This window comes from Sus scrofa, chromosome 4 (genome assembly GCF_054392235.1).
Source record: "Sus scrofa isolate SSC_HxYL_T2T_F1_AM1 chromosome 4, Sscrofa_HxYL_maternal_Yorkshire_Landrace_v2.0, whole genome shotgun sequence".
Lineage (NCBI taxonomy): Eukaryota > Metazoa > Chordata > Mammalia > Artiodactyla > Suidae > Sus > Sus scrofa.
In genome coordinates, this window is record NC_139386.1 from 94,509,059 (window position 1) to 94,523,687 (window position 14,629).

At 38.8% G+C, this 14,629-nt stretch overlaps 1 pseudogene; it reads left to right on the forward strand.

Annotated features, from left to right (window-relative positions):
* Positions 1-1,407: 1,407 nt before the first annotated feature.
* On the forward strand, positions 1,408-2,812 carry LOC100511506 (elongation factor 1-alpha 1 pseudogene; annotated as a pseudogene).
* The last annotated feature ends 11,817 nt before the right edge of the window (positions 2,813-14,629 follow it).

A 14,629-nucleotide genomic window follows, 5' to 3' on the forward strand; every position in this document is an offset into this window, starting at 1 on the left:
GAGCTACTAACCAGGATTTGTAAACCCTGGGGTTATGAGCAATCAGTCCTTTACTGTAACTCAGATTGTTTTAGCAGCTCAGTTCCCAACAATTGGGTTTTTCCAGCGGCTGAATTCTACTTGATGCAAGTGCAAAAACAAAGGGGGAAAGAATAGGCTATCTCCTCAAAATTCCCTGACCAAGGCTCCAGACTTGAGTGGGGGCATGGCTGTGTCTTGGAGCCCCTTGAATCATCCTTCAAATGACATCTGATGTATGCCCTGCCCCGCGAGGCCCTGGGTTCAGCGGGACAGCAGAGAACCCCCAGATTATTCTCTAATCACTCTCCACTTTTCCCTTAAGGCACTGTGAGTGAGCTGGAACTTTCTTTTTCCTGAGGCTTAAAAAATAAAACTGATACTTCAGAGCCTGATTTCCCCCTGTGTCGTCTTTAATGTTTTCTTTTGACTACATATATCTGAATTCTGGAGAATTCAGGAGGAACCGACCCATTCTCAGTTTTAAGGGACTGGGGTTCCAAAATACAGGCTGGGTGTGGCCTTGAACCTCTTGTCACACAAGTAGGATGTGATTGGTAGAGTCCACATGCTGATTGAGAAACCACTGATTACAGTAAGTTACTTCTCTTACTCAAGAGTTTGTGTCTACCTGGACATGAAGAAAAATACAGACATCTCATCCAGGAAATTTCGCTTTTGCCTTTGTGTCAGTTGGAGGGTTTATAACATAGCACTATGGGAAGACACCTGCCTTTATATACTACTTGACCTCTAGAGCTGTAGTTGTGAAGCACAGATGGTGGATGATTTGATTTTAGATGAGCTGCCAAGTTGTTCTTTTCCTAGGGGTCAGGCAAGCTCTGTGCCCTTTTCACCAAAGTCAGGTGCCATGCTCCACATGGAGAAGATAACTGTTTTTAAAGGATTGTATAATTTTCATCACTGCTAGAGTAATTGCCTTCCCTGAATTTCTCCCAATTTCTCTTGTGCAGAAAATCTAGACTGAGTTTCTCAGCTGCGGCACTGTTGACATTTTGGTCCAGATAACTGTTTGACCGGAGGGCATTGCATAATGTTTAGGAGCATCTCCAGATTATGCCCACTAGATGCCAGTAGCACATCCCATATCCCTGGTCATGACAATCAAGAGTCCTTGACATTGCCAGATATTCCTTGCTGGGCAAAATCTTTCCACTGATTAAGGACCACTGATAAACATATGGGCCCTTCAGTGATTTTTCCAGAGACTAGCTATACATCTGTGTACCAGAAGTAGACCTATCAAAAATCGTATTTTGGCTCTTTTTCTTTTTCTTTCTTTCTTTCTTTTTTTTTTTTTTTTTTTTGCAATGGGTGTGCCTATAGGACATAGGTGTCATGAAAACCATCACTAAAACCTAAGCAAAAATGGGAAAGGAGAAGCTTCACACCAACACTGTCATCATTGGACACGCCGATTCAGGCGAGTCTACCACTACCGGTCATCTGATCTACAGATGCTGTGGGATCGACCAAAGAACCATTCGATAAACAGCCTGCCAAGGGGAATCCTCGAGGGGAAGGGCTCCTTCAAGTACGCCTGGGTCTTGGACAAACTGAAGGCTGAACACGAGTGTGGTATTACCTTTGACATCTCTCTGTGGAAATTCAAGAACAGCAAGTTCTACGTGACCATCGTCGATGCTCCAGGACACAGAGACTTTATTAAAGACATGATTACAGGCACTTACCAGGCTGACTGTGCTGTCCTGATTGTTGCTGCTGGTGTTGGTGAATTCAAAGCCGGTATTTCCAAGAACAGGCAGATCTGTGAGCATGCTTTTCTGGCCTACACCCTGGGTGTGAAACAACTCATTGTTGGTGTTAACAAAATGGATTCCACTGAGCCACCCTACAGCCAGAAGAGATACGAGGAGATTGTTAAGGAAGTCAGCACCTACATTAAGAAAATTGGCTGTAATCCTAATACAGTAGTATTTGTGCCCATTTCTGGCTAGAATGGTGACAACATGCTGGAGCCAAGTGCTAACATGCCTTGTCCAAGGGATGGAAAGTCACCTGTAAAGATGACAAAGCCAGTAGAACCACGCTGCTTGAAGCTCTGAATTGCATCCTGCCACCAATTTGGCCAGTTGACAAGCCCTTGCATCTATCCCTCCAGGATGTCTACAAAATTGGTGATATTTGTACTGTCCTTTTGGGTTGAGTGGAGACTAGTGTTCCCAAACCTGGCATGGTAGTCACCTTTGCTCCAGTCAATGTCACAACTGAAGTAAAGTTTGTTGAACTGCTCCATGAAGCTTTGAGTCAAGACTTTCCTGGGGACAACATGGGCTTCGATGGCAAGAGCTTGTCTGTCAAAGATGTTCCTTGTGGCAGTGTGGCTGGTGACAGCAAAAATGACCTAATGGAAACAGCTGGCTTTACAAGTGATTATCTTGAACCATCCTGACCAAATCAGTGCTGGATATGCACCTGTGCTAGATTGCCACACAGCTCACATTGCCTGCAAGTTTGCTGAACTGAAGGAGATCAATCGTCATTCTGGGAAAAAGCCAGGAGATGCCCCTGAGTTTTGAAATCTGGTGATGCTGCCATCATTGACATGGATCTTGACAAGCCCATGTATGTTGAGAGCTTCTCTGACTATCCTCCGCTGGGCGGTTTTGCTGTTTGTGACATGAGACAGACATGTCATCAAAGGTGTCATCAAAGCAGTGGACAAGAAGGCAGCTGGAGCTGGCAAGGACAACAAGTCTGCTCAGAAAGCTCAGAAGGCTAAATGAATGTTATCGCCAATATCTGCCACCCCAGGCTTAATTCGTGGTAGAAGAAATGTCTCAGAAATATTTGTCTCAATTGGCCACTTAAGTTTAATAGTAAAAGACTGGTTAATGATAACAATGCATTGTAAAAACTTCAGAAGATTTTGTGGACCATTTGTTTTGTGTGTGGCAGTTTTTAGTTTTTAAAATCAGTACTTTTTAATGGAAACAACTTAACCAAAAATCTGTCACAGAGGAGTTTCCGTCATAGCGCAGGGGAAATGAATCCAACCAGGAACCATGATGTTTTGGGTTCGATCCCTGGCCTCTTTCAGTGGGTTAAGGATCCGGGGTTGCCCTGAGCTGTGGTGTAGGTCACAGACACAGCTCAGATCTGGCGTTGCTGTGGCTGTGGCGTAGGCCAGCAGCTGTAGCTCTGATTCAACCACTAGCCTAGGAACCTCCATATGACACAGATGTGGGCCCCCTCCCAAAAAAAGAGTCTGTCACAGAATTTTGAGACCCATTTAAAAAAGTTTAATGAGGAAAAAAAACATATTTGGAAAGTGGCCACCTAGTTACTTAAGCATGGCCCACATCTGCCAATTTTGCCAAGGTTATCTATTAGAGCTCCCTGGGTACCTTTTAAAGAAATACTGATGCCCAAAACCTACCTCAAACACAAATGAACTCTGGGTGAAGATCTCTAGAACCACCAACTTAGAGGCTAATAATTATAATCTGAAAGGATTTTGTGAAGTGTTCCCCACAACAGCCACTAGAGGGAGGTGTAGCAATATATTTCCCCTACCTGCACCCCAGCATCCCCAACAACTTCGCTTGCACTGAAAGGATGTGGACTCTGTCCCAGACTTGCTGAAACTGTGGCTGGATTCTCATCAGTTCACAGCACTTACAGGCTGGAGGGAAAACTGACCCTTCCCCTTAGAGATAAGGAGGGCCAATGTGGGTTGATAACAGACTCTAATCAAAGTTAACTGCCATACATTGATTTCACAGAAGACTCTTAATTTTACTCAATGCTTCACTCATTCGACAAATTGTTATTAAGTTCCTGCTAAGTGTTAGAGGTTGTCACCCAGGAGGAGATACAAAGAACAAGGCAATTAAAATACTATGATAGGTAGAAAACCACATGATCTTCTGGGACAACCTGAAAGTAAAAGGCGATGCTGTTAACAATTACACTGGGGCAGTGGCTGGGAAACCAGAACGACAGAGAGGGTGAGGGGTGTTCAGCAAGCACACAGAGGTGCACAAAACTCAGACTTCAGGAGAGAGGGGATTAAGTTTGTTTAAATAATTAGTTAAAAAGTTTTAAGTAACAATGGAAATTAAAATCTCCTTCTCCTAATAGTCCATGATGTCTAAGTCTCCTTTTTTCAATTATCTATTGCATGACACCTGCCCCTTACATGCCCCTCCCACTGTCCTGACTGCTCTCCTCTAGACATAGTTGGGTTTGTCCATGCTTCTTAAAATGTACTGCTCAAGATTGAACTCTGCTTTAGATGTAAAGTATACCAATGCAGACAAGAGTGAAACTGTTATCTTCCAGTATCTTCTGCAGCTATTTTGGTTTTTAATTGGACTCAGGTCCACAGAAATGGATGAATACAATTTGCATATTCCTCATTTCATTGTATATAATCATCACTGGTCCATGTACTAGGCCTCTTTTATCTCATTTTAATATTGTATTTTCCCCTTCATACCCCATCCCTGTTCTCTTTCTGCTTCCCACCTCCCTGTCCCTGGATAGAATCTGTCAAATGTGTTCATTAAGTGTGTGTTTACAAGTATATATGGATCTCTAGAACTGTTTTGAAGTTACATATGTAGACATTTCATTCTATTTTCAGTTTCATTTTGGTTTTGTTGCTCAATATTGTGATTCTTGGACATTTCCAAGTTGAAACATGTAGCTTTAGCTTAGTTTTTTTGAATATTGTATAGTATTATATGGAACTCTAGAACTGTTTTGAAGTTACACATGTAGACATTTCATTCTGTTTTCAGTTTCATTTTGGTTTTGTTGCTCAATATTGTGATTTTTGGACATTTCCAAGTTGAAACATGTAGCTTTAGCTTAGTTTTTTTGAATATTGTATACTATTATATCCTACAGACATGCTACATTTCATCTACCGATTTCCTTATTGATAAGCATTGAAGTTTTTCCAAACAATACTATGATGAACAACCTTATATTTGTCATTTTATATCTCTTTTGCCACCCATGTAAGTAATTCTCTGGGCAGTACCTGGGGTAGAATTCCTGGGTAATAAATTATGCAAATACTCAACTCTCTAGATGTATTCAATTATTCTGCAAAATTTATACTCCTACTGACAGTACACTAGAGTTCCTCGTTTCCCCCTTCTTCAATAGCACTTGATATCATCTAAGTTTTTTTCAATCAAGTATGTGATATAGTAGTTTTAATTTTCACTTCTCTCACACTTAATGAGGGATACTGCAACCCTCCACATGCTTGTTTGCTGTTCTACTTTCCATTTTTATGAATTGCCTATGCATATTATTGACTAATTTTCCCACTAGATATTCTATTCTATTCTGGATAATATGCAGGGTTTTCCTATGTATTTGGGACATTAGGTTTTAGTTGGTTACATACACCTCCTTTTAATAGTGTGTATTGATTGTATATTTCACTAAACATAAAACTTAATTTGATGTAGTCATACATTTTTCACTCTATTACTTATATTTTTTATGCCTTGGTTTAAAAAGTTTCCTCACTCTTAAGGTTATAAATATATTCTTCTGTATCATCATCTAATAGGTTTAGTATGTCCAATTCATTTTTTCATAGATTCAGGTTCTCTGAATGAGAAAGCAAGAAATGAGAAATGAAATTATCTTTTCATCTACTGTGAAATCCTTTCCTCTATTTTCTTCAGAATATTAATAACAGTTATTTCAAAATCTTTAATCTGTATCTATAGATCTGCTTCTAATGTCTATTTTCTCTCTTGATTATCAATCATCTTTTTGTCTGCCTGGCATTTTTTAAATGTAATACTATAAATTATAAGTAAAAGAAATAAAGAAGCTTTAAATTATGGTATCTTTCATCAGAAATGGTCCCCTTTTCTTCTGTTAGACAAATAGGGTAAGAGGCTGATCACCTCAGTAAAATCCTAGAATTAGCTTGGTTGGGCTGGGTTTCAATTTTAACAAGATTTAATCTATTTCTGCTTTACCCTGTTCTTTGCTGTGGTTCTCATGGGCCTTTTCTTAAGGGACTGTCAGGTATCTGTCACCTCAGATATGAAAGACAGTAGTAGATCTTGCTCTTCAAACTCCAACCCACACTGCTTCAAAATCTTGGCAGGACCATGAAGTATTTCACTCTCCTTTTAGAAGATGTCAGTCTAGCTCCCCACTCTCCTATGTACTCCTAAACCAAACAAATGTCTGATGAGAAAATCAGCCACATGTTAGAGCCTGCCTTAGGTATCCAATTTTCCCTCTAGACTTGCACAGTCCTTGATGTCCCTCCCTCCTCCAACCTAAACTAAGCTCAATATTTAGTTCATGAATAGAGTAAGCCAATCTTTATTTTAAAGTCCACTTTGTCTGATATGAGTACTGCTATTCCAACTTTCTTTTGATTTCCATTTCCATTGAATATCTTCTTCCATCCCCGCATCTTCAGTCTGTACGTGTCCCTCGATCTGAAGTAGGTATCTTGTAAACACATTATATATATGGATCTTATTTTCATATCCACCCAGCCAGTCTATGTGTTTTGGTTGGAGCATTTCATCCATGTATACTCCAAGTAATTATTGATATATGTGTACTTATTGTCATTTTCTTAATTGTTTTGGATTTGTTGATGTTGGACTTTTTTCTTCCCTTTTTTTTTTTCTCTTCTTTTATGATTTGATGACTGTCTTTGGTGCTTTAGCATTTGTTGTAAAGGTGGTTTGGTGGTACTGAGTTCTTTTAGCTTTTGCTTATTTGCAAAGATTCTGATTTCTCCATTGTACCTGAATGAGAGTTTTGCTGACTAGAATATTCCTGGTTCTAAGTTACTCCCCTTCATCACCTTAAATATATCTTGCCACTCCTTCTAGCTTGTAGGGTTTTTGCTGAAGAATCAGCTATTATCCTTATGGGGGTCCCATTGTATATTATTTGTTGCTTTTCTCTTCTGGCTTTTTTTTTTTTTTGTCTTTTCTAGGGCCACACCCATGACATATGGAGGTTCCCAGGCTAGGGGTTGAATTGGAGCTGTAGCCACCAGCCTACACCAGAGCCACAGCAATGGGGGATCCAAGCCACATCTGCAACCTACACCACAGCTCATGGCAATGCTGGATCCTTAACCCACTGAGTGAGGCCAGGGATTGAACCTGCAACCTCATGGTTCCCAGTTGGATTCGTTAACCACTGAGCCATGATGGGAACTCCTCTTTTGGCTTTTTATATTTTTATTTTTATTTAATTTTTGTCAGTTTGATTAGTATGAATCTCACTGTGTTTCTCCTTGGGTTTATCCTATATGAGATTCTCTATGCTTCCTCAACATGAGTCAGTGTTTCTTTTCCCATATTAGGACAATTTTCAGCTATAATGTCTTCAAATATTTTCTCTGGCACTTTCTCTATCTCTCTCTTTGCCTTTCTTGGACCCCTATGATGCGAAAGTTGGTAATTTTAATGTTGTTCCAGAGGTCTCTTAGGTGCTCTTCAATTCTTTTCATTCTTTTTTTCTTTATTATTTTCTGTGGCAGTGATTTCCAACACTGTCTTCTACCTCACTTCCTTGTTCTTCTGCCTCTTTTATCTTGTTACTGATTCATTCTAGCATATTTGTCATTTCAGATATCATGCTATTCCTCTTAGTTTGCTTGTTCTTTAAATCTTCTTTTTGTTAAATATTTCTTATAACTTCTTTATATGTAACTCCATTCTTTTTCCAATATATTGCATTATCTTTACTATCATCACCCTGAATACATTTTCAGATAGATTCCCTATCTCTTCTTCTTTTAGTTGTTTTTGTGTGTTTTTATCTTGTCCTTTGTCTGAAAGCTATTTCTTTGTCATTCCATATTGTCTAACTGTCTATGTTCGTGGTCCCCTTGATAGCAGGTGTGTAGATGCAGCAGCTGATGCCAAGTCCTAGAGTTCTTGGGAGTGATGGAGGCTCACATGTACTCAGTACATGATGGGAACAGCAGTATCACACTACCTCTCCTGGAGCCAGGTGGTTGCTAAGGATGGGGTCCATGAGGGACGTGGCAGTGGTTCATGGTTTATGGGTCTGTTCTTGAAGCAGGGGGGTGGAAGCAACTACCACAGCCCTTCCTGTTACCAGGAAGCTCTCAGGACCATTCTGTGTAGCTAACAACATCAGCAGCTTTTCCCTTAGTCCCTCACTTTGCTAGGCAGCTCACTGGAGTTCTCCCTGTAAACAACATTGGTTTTATTGTTTTAAGCTAATCCTCTTACCTTCTCTTAAAATATTTTTTTTTAATTTCTAGGGCCACACCTGTGGCATATGGAAGTTTCCCAGCTAGGAGTCAAATTGGAGCTACAGCTGCTGACCCATGCCACAGGCACAGCAGTGTGGGACCTGAGCTGCATCTGCAACCTACACCATAGCTCACAGTAATGCCAGATCCTTAACTCACTGATCAAGGCCAGAGATCAAACCTGCATGCTCATGGATACTAATCAGTCTCATTACCATTGAGCCACAATGGGAACTCCCTCTTGAAATATTTTTTGAAAAAAATAGAGGAGATAAAGAATAAGAGAAGAGAGAAGAAAAAAATGAGTTTTATTTAAAAATTAAACCTCTCCTTATGCACTAAAGATATGGATTAGATGCTAATAATGGACTCTGAGCATTTGGGTAGAGGGGGACTTACTGCTCTCCTTATGTTTTTTTTCTCCAAATAACTGGAGATAGTGCTAGTAAGCTTTAGCTGTTTCAGGCTCTCTCTGACTAGCTGTTAAACACGAGCATTTTGCATTTCATTACCCCAATGTACATTTCCATATCTTTATATAAAAAGTGATTATTTCTCCAGTTTCAGCTTGCATGCTGAGAATATCGAAATTGCTGCAGAATTTATCACTCCCCTCCACTGATATTTATCCTGTTAGGTTACCCACAAGCTGTTGATATGTTTTTAAGCCAGTCAGAAAAACAATATCTATTAGATAAACAACCTCTGGGTACATGGCCCCACATACTAGATAGCTGGGAGGATTTCATAAGAATGAAACACAGAATTTTAAAAATTTTTCTTGGAGACATTCAAGATTCAATTACAAAATGACACATTTCCACAGTAACATCTGCTTACCACAGCTTGATCCAGTCTTGGCTCAAATGCTTCTGTCTGTTGCAGGGTAATTATACTTGCTAAGAGGAGAATCCTTATGTTGAACTGAAGTCAACGGTCCTAGAACAAGATCCTTGGTGACTAGTCTTGCCTTATGAAGATGCCTTGGCACCATCATCCAAAAAACAGTGTTCCAAATATCTGGCCATGGTTACTACACTCTTTCACTTGCTGCCTTAACTCCATCCCCCTCACCATATTTTCTCTTTTCCAGGCTAGTCAACCCCAGTTCCTTCAACGATTTCTCATATAGAGGTGTTTGACATAGTCCCAGAAAAACACTCAGCACTCAATAAATGATAAATATGTCTTTTTTTTTTTTTACTGTTATCAGTGCCAGATATTTTACTATCAGTTGCTCTCTGGTGGACAGTTTCCTGATAACTAATGTTGTTCAAATGATATGCTATTTATTGTTCATTTCTTCATGATGACAATATTAAGAACTAACATTCATTGAAAGCTTAAAATGTGCCAAGTACTTTGTTACGTGTTCACAGCATTCTCATTGAATTCTCAAAACAAACTTAAAGTACTATCATGGCTTGTCCTTATTTTACAAGTGAGCTACTGAAGGCTAATAAAAGACTCTTGGATATTAAAGCATATTACCAAAGTTTAAAATTCAAGCAAAAACCTGAAGAGTATGGACATGGCTGAAAGCCATGTTTGGAAGACATTCCATAAGATGTCTATAAGGAATTCTTTCAGAGTATAACAAAAAGACAAAGAGATATTAATTCATCTAGGTGGAGGATAGCTTCAGGTATTTTAATAGGAATTTCAGGAATAAAAAGTAGAGAGAACAGAAAAGAAGTAATAATCAAGGAAACAGAAGAAAATTTCCTTTTGCTGAAGACTTGAAACATCAGATTGAAAATACAACCAGATGCTGGACAGGACTATATAAATAAAACACACCTGGACACCTCCTGATAAAATCTAGAAATTCAAAAATAAAGACAAAATCATAAATATTTCCAGACAGAGAAATTAAAGAATAAGAATAAAAATAGCACACTTTTCTTGTACACAAGTCTAAATGCTTAAAAACAAAACAAAACAAAACAAAACAAACAAACAAACAAAAACAGAGCCCATAGCCAGCTAAGTTATTCACACAGGAGAGCAAATGAAGACATCCATAAATACTTATGGACACAAAATATATACTTCTTGAGTACACTTTTTAAAATTTACTCAAGGGCAAAAACTTTTAAAAACAGATTAAAATAACAAAGATAGATTCAAATTAAAAAATAGGAAAATAGAATGTTTATATGTATGTGTAACTGGGTCCCCATGCTATGCAGCAGGAAAAAAATTGTATTGGGGAAATAAAAATTTTTTTTTAATTTTTAATTTTTAAAAAAAGAAAATGAAAAATAGGTTAAATAATAAACAGATCTGATTTTTAAAATGGCAGAAAAGATGAAGAGACATTTTTCCAAAGAAGATATACAGATAGCCGACAGGCATATAAAAAAATGCTCATCTCGCTGATTATCTGAGAAATGCAAATGAAGCCACAATGAGATAGCACTTCATCCCCGTCAGAATGGCTGTCATCAAAAAAATCTACAAATTACTAATGCTGATAAGGATGTGAAGGAAAGGGAATGTTAATATACTGCTGGTGGGACAATAAATCAGTGTAGCTACTATGGAAAACAGTATGGAGCTTCCTCAAAAAATTAAAAACAGGAGTTCCCGTCATGGCTCAGTGGTTAACGAATCCGACTAGGAACCATGAGGTTGAGGGTTCGATCCCTGCCCTTGCTCAGTGGGTTAACGATCCGGCGTTGCCGTGAGCTGTGGTATAGGTCGCAGATGCGGCTTGATCCCGTGTTGCTGTGGCTCTGGCGTAGGCTGGCAGCTACAGCTCCAATTCGACTCCTAGCCTGGGAACCTCCATATGCCAAGGGAGCGGCCCAAGAAATGGCAAAAAGACAAAAAAAAAAAAATTAAAAACAGAACTACCATATTACCCAGGGATTTCACTCCTGGGTATATATCCAAAGAAAACAAAGACACTAATTTGAAAAGTTCCTTATTGTAAATAGTTCTATTATGAACATTGACTTCAAAGTTCATAATAGAACTATTTACAATAGCCAAGATACAGAAGTAATCTAAGTGTCCATCAACAGAAGAATGAATAAAGAGGATGTGGTACATATATACAATGGATTACTACTCAGTTGTAAAAAAAAATGAATTTGCTAATACAACAAGATGGGTGACCCTGGGGGGTATTATGCTAGTAAAATAAGCTAAAGAAAGAGAAATATTGAAATGTTATCATTTGTATGTAGAATCTAAAAATTAAAATGAATGAATGAAAATTAAAATGAATGAATGAATATAGCAAAACAGAAACACACTCACAAGCATAGAGAACAGACTGGTAGATACCACAGGGAAGAGGGAAGTGGGAAGTGGTGGGATGCTAGTAGGGGATTGAGAGGTACAAATGTGGACAGACTACAGGGATATATTGTATAGCACAAGGATATACAACCATTATTTTAGGTGACTTTAAAAGGAGTATAATCTAGGAGTTCCTGTCATGGCTCAGCGGTAACAAAACCTGACTGGGATCCATGAGGATGCAGGTTTGATCCCTGGCCTCAGTCAATGGGTTAAGGATCTGGCATTGCTGTGAGCTATGGTGTAGGTTTCAGACGCGTCTCGGATCCTGTGTTGCTGTGGCTCTGGCATAGGCCGGTGGCTACAGCTCCAGTTCGACCCCTAGACTGAGAACATCCATGTGCCATGGGTGTGGCCCTAAAAAGACCAAAAAAAAAAAAAAAGGAGTGTAATCCATAAAAACATTGAATCACTGTGTCTACACCTGAAACTAGTATGAAGGGTAGGTGTGTGTGTGAGTGTGTGTGAGAGTTAGGAGTTGAATCAGAGCTGCAGCTGCCAGCTTACACCACAGCCATAGCAACACCAGATCCAAGCCGCATCTGTGACCTACACTGCAGCTCATGGAAACACCAGATCCTTAACCCACTGAGCAGGGCCAGGCTGGAATCCACATCCTCATGGATAATAGTTGGGTTCCTTACTGTGAGCCCCAACAGGAACTCCTAGTGTGGTGTTTTAAATCACCTATATTTCAATTTAAAAATAGATTAATGATTTCCAAAAAGGGGATGAAATTATGGAACTCAAGACATACAGATGAACAAAGAAAACAATAATAGTAAATATCAATAACTGTTGACAATAAAATTGTTTATATATGTATTGCTAGGAGAGGAGTCTTAAACAGGAAACTATTTTTTTAAGTAATAAAGAAATAAAACTCTAGTTTATTTCACAAAATGAAGAGATTGAGAGAAATAAATGCTAACATTTCATCTTGCTGGGAGGTAGCTTTATCAACACTAATTAATTATCAACACTAATTAATTCTTATTAGTGATAGAAGACTATAAATTTGTATGTTTCTTAAAATGTTATGTGTATCAATAATAGAACAGACTAGTTTCAAGATTTAACCCAGTCTGTTAAGGCATTATCACTTATTGGTGGAAGAGAGAACTTGGCAGTGGAAAAACTGATTTGTGGTTAACCAATTTGTGGGTATATTGCTAGGTAGTACCACCAGATAGAAATTAGAAGAAAACACTGCAGTGAGTGAGACAAGAGACACCATCATTAGAATGTTAACTGGACAAGTTAATTGGGATGAAAAGAAACATAAGCATCTTCCAGACAAGTTATAATCATATTTCAAGAAATTTTGGATTTATGAATGTAAATGCTATGTTATTAGGTGCCTAAAGTTTTACAATCACTATATTTTAGGTAGATTGCATATACATTTTATCATTATGCATTTTCTCATTCAAAGCACACACTGCAATGTGTTTATTGTACAAAGCTCACACCGAAAATGAAATTTAGGAATTATGCTGGAGGTTTGGTGACACCCACTGTCTTGACAATTTATGTTCGAGGACTTGGAATTAAATGATGCAATATTTACCTTATCCCAAGGAGAGGTGAAACCAATCACTTAGAAAATCTAACAGCAATATTCAGAGCATGACATGTGGGGATATTCAGTCAAATCTGTATATTTAGGAGTTCCCATTGCGGCTTGGTGGTAACAAACCTGACAATATCCATGAGGATTCAGGTTTGACCCCTGGTCTCACCCACTGGGTTAAGGATCTGGCGCAAATGCCATGAGGTGTAGGTTGCCGACACAGATCAGATCCTGCGTGGTTGTGGCTGTGGTGTAGACTGGCAACTGCCACTCGGATTCGATCCCTAGCCTGAGAACTTCCATATGCCACAGGTGTGGCCCTGAAAAGCAAACAAACAAACAAACAAAACCCTGCACACTTAAACCAAAAATTAAAAATAATCTGAACTGAGTTTCAGATACTCAAATGACTCTATACTCAAGGGAACAGTTTGTAGGAGACTCCAAAACTTCTTTGCTTAAATATGTGAATATATGTTTTATCACATATGTATACATCATGAACCAATCACTACGCTCAGGATAATGAGCCGATCTATCACTGCCAAAAGATTTTTTGTGCCCTTTGTGGTCCCACTCACCTGTCCTACACCCATCCCCACAAGCAGGTCCACTGATCTGCTTTCTATCCCTATAGATAAGTTTGCATTGGAGTTCCCGTCGTGGTGCAGTGGTTAACGAATCCGACTAGGAACCATGATACTGCGGGTTCGATCCTTGGCCTTGATCAGTGGGTTAAGGATCTGGCGTTGCCGTGAGCTGTGGTGTAGGTTGCAGACGTGGCTCTGGCGTAGGCTGGTGGCTACAGCTCTGATTCAACTCCTAGCCTGGGAACCTCCATATGCCAAGAGAACCGGCCCTAGAGAAAAAAAAAAAAAAAAAAAAAAGCCCTGCTCTTGTTGCTGAAACTTGGCCTCTATCCACAGGTGCCAAATAGAAATGCGGAGGCAGAGTTTTGGGTGGAGGAGAATAAAAAGGTTTGCATTTTCTAAAAAATTTTATAACTGAAACAGAATATTTTGTATCTGACTTCCTTCACTTGGCATAATTATGCTAAGATTCATCTATGTAGTCATATTTCATTTGTACAAATGGTTGATTTCTTTTTACTGCTGAGTAGTATTCTATTCTGACTATAAACAAGTTGTTTATTCATTCACCTATTGATAGACATTTGGGTTGTTTCCAGTTTTTGGCTATTACAGATAAAATTGTAATGAACAGTCATGTACAAGTCTTTGTACAGACATATATTTTCATTTTCTTTAGTAAATACCTAGAGGTGAAATAGCTGAGTTTTATGGTAGATGTAGTGTAACTTTTTTAAGAACTGGTCACTGTTCTCTTCATTTTACCATTGTCTTAAGTCTATTCAGGCTGTTATAACAAAATACCATAAACAAAGTCACTTATAAACAATAGAAATTTATATCTCACAGTTTTGGAAGCTG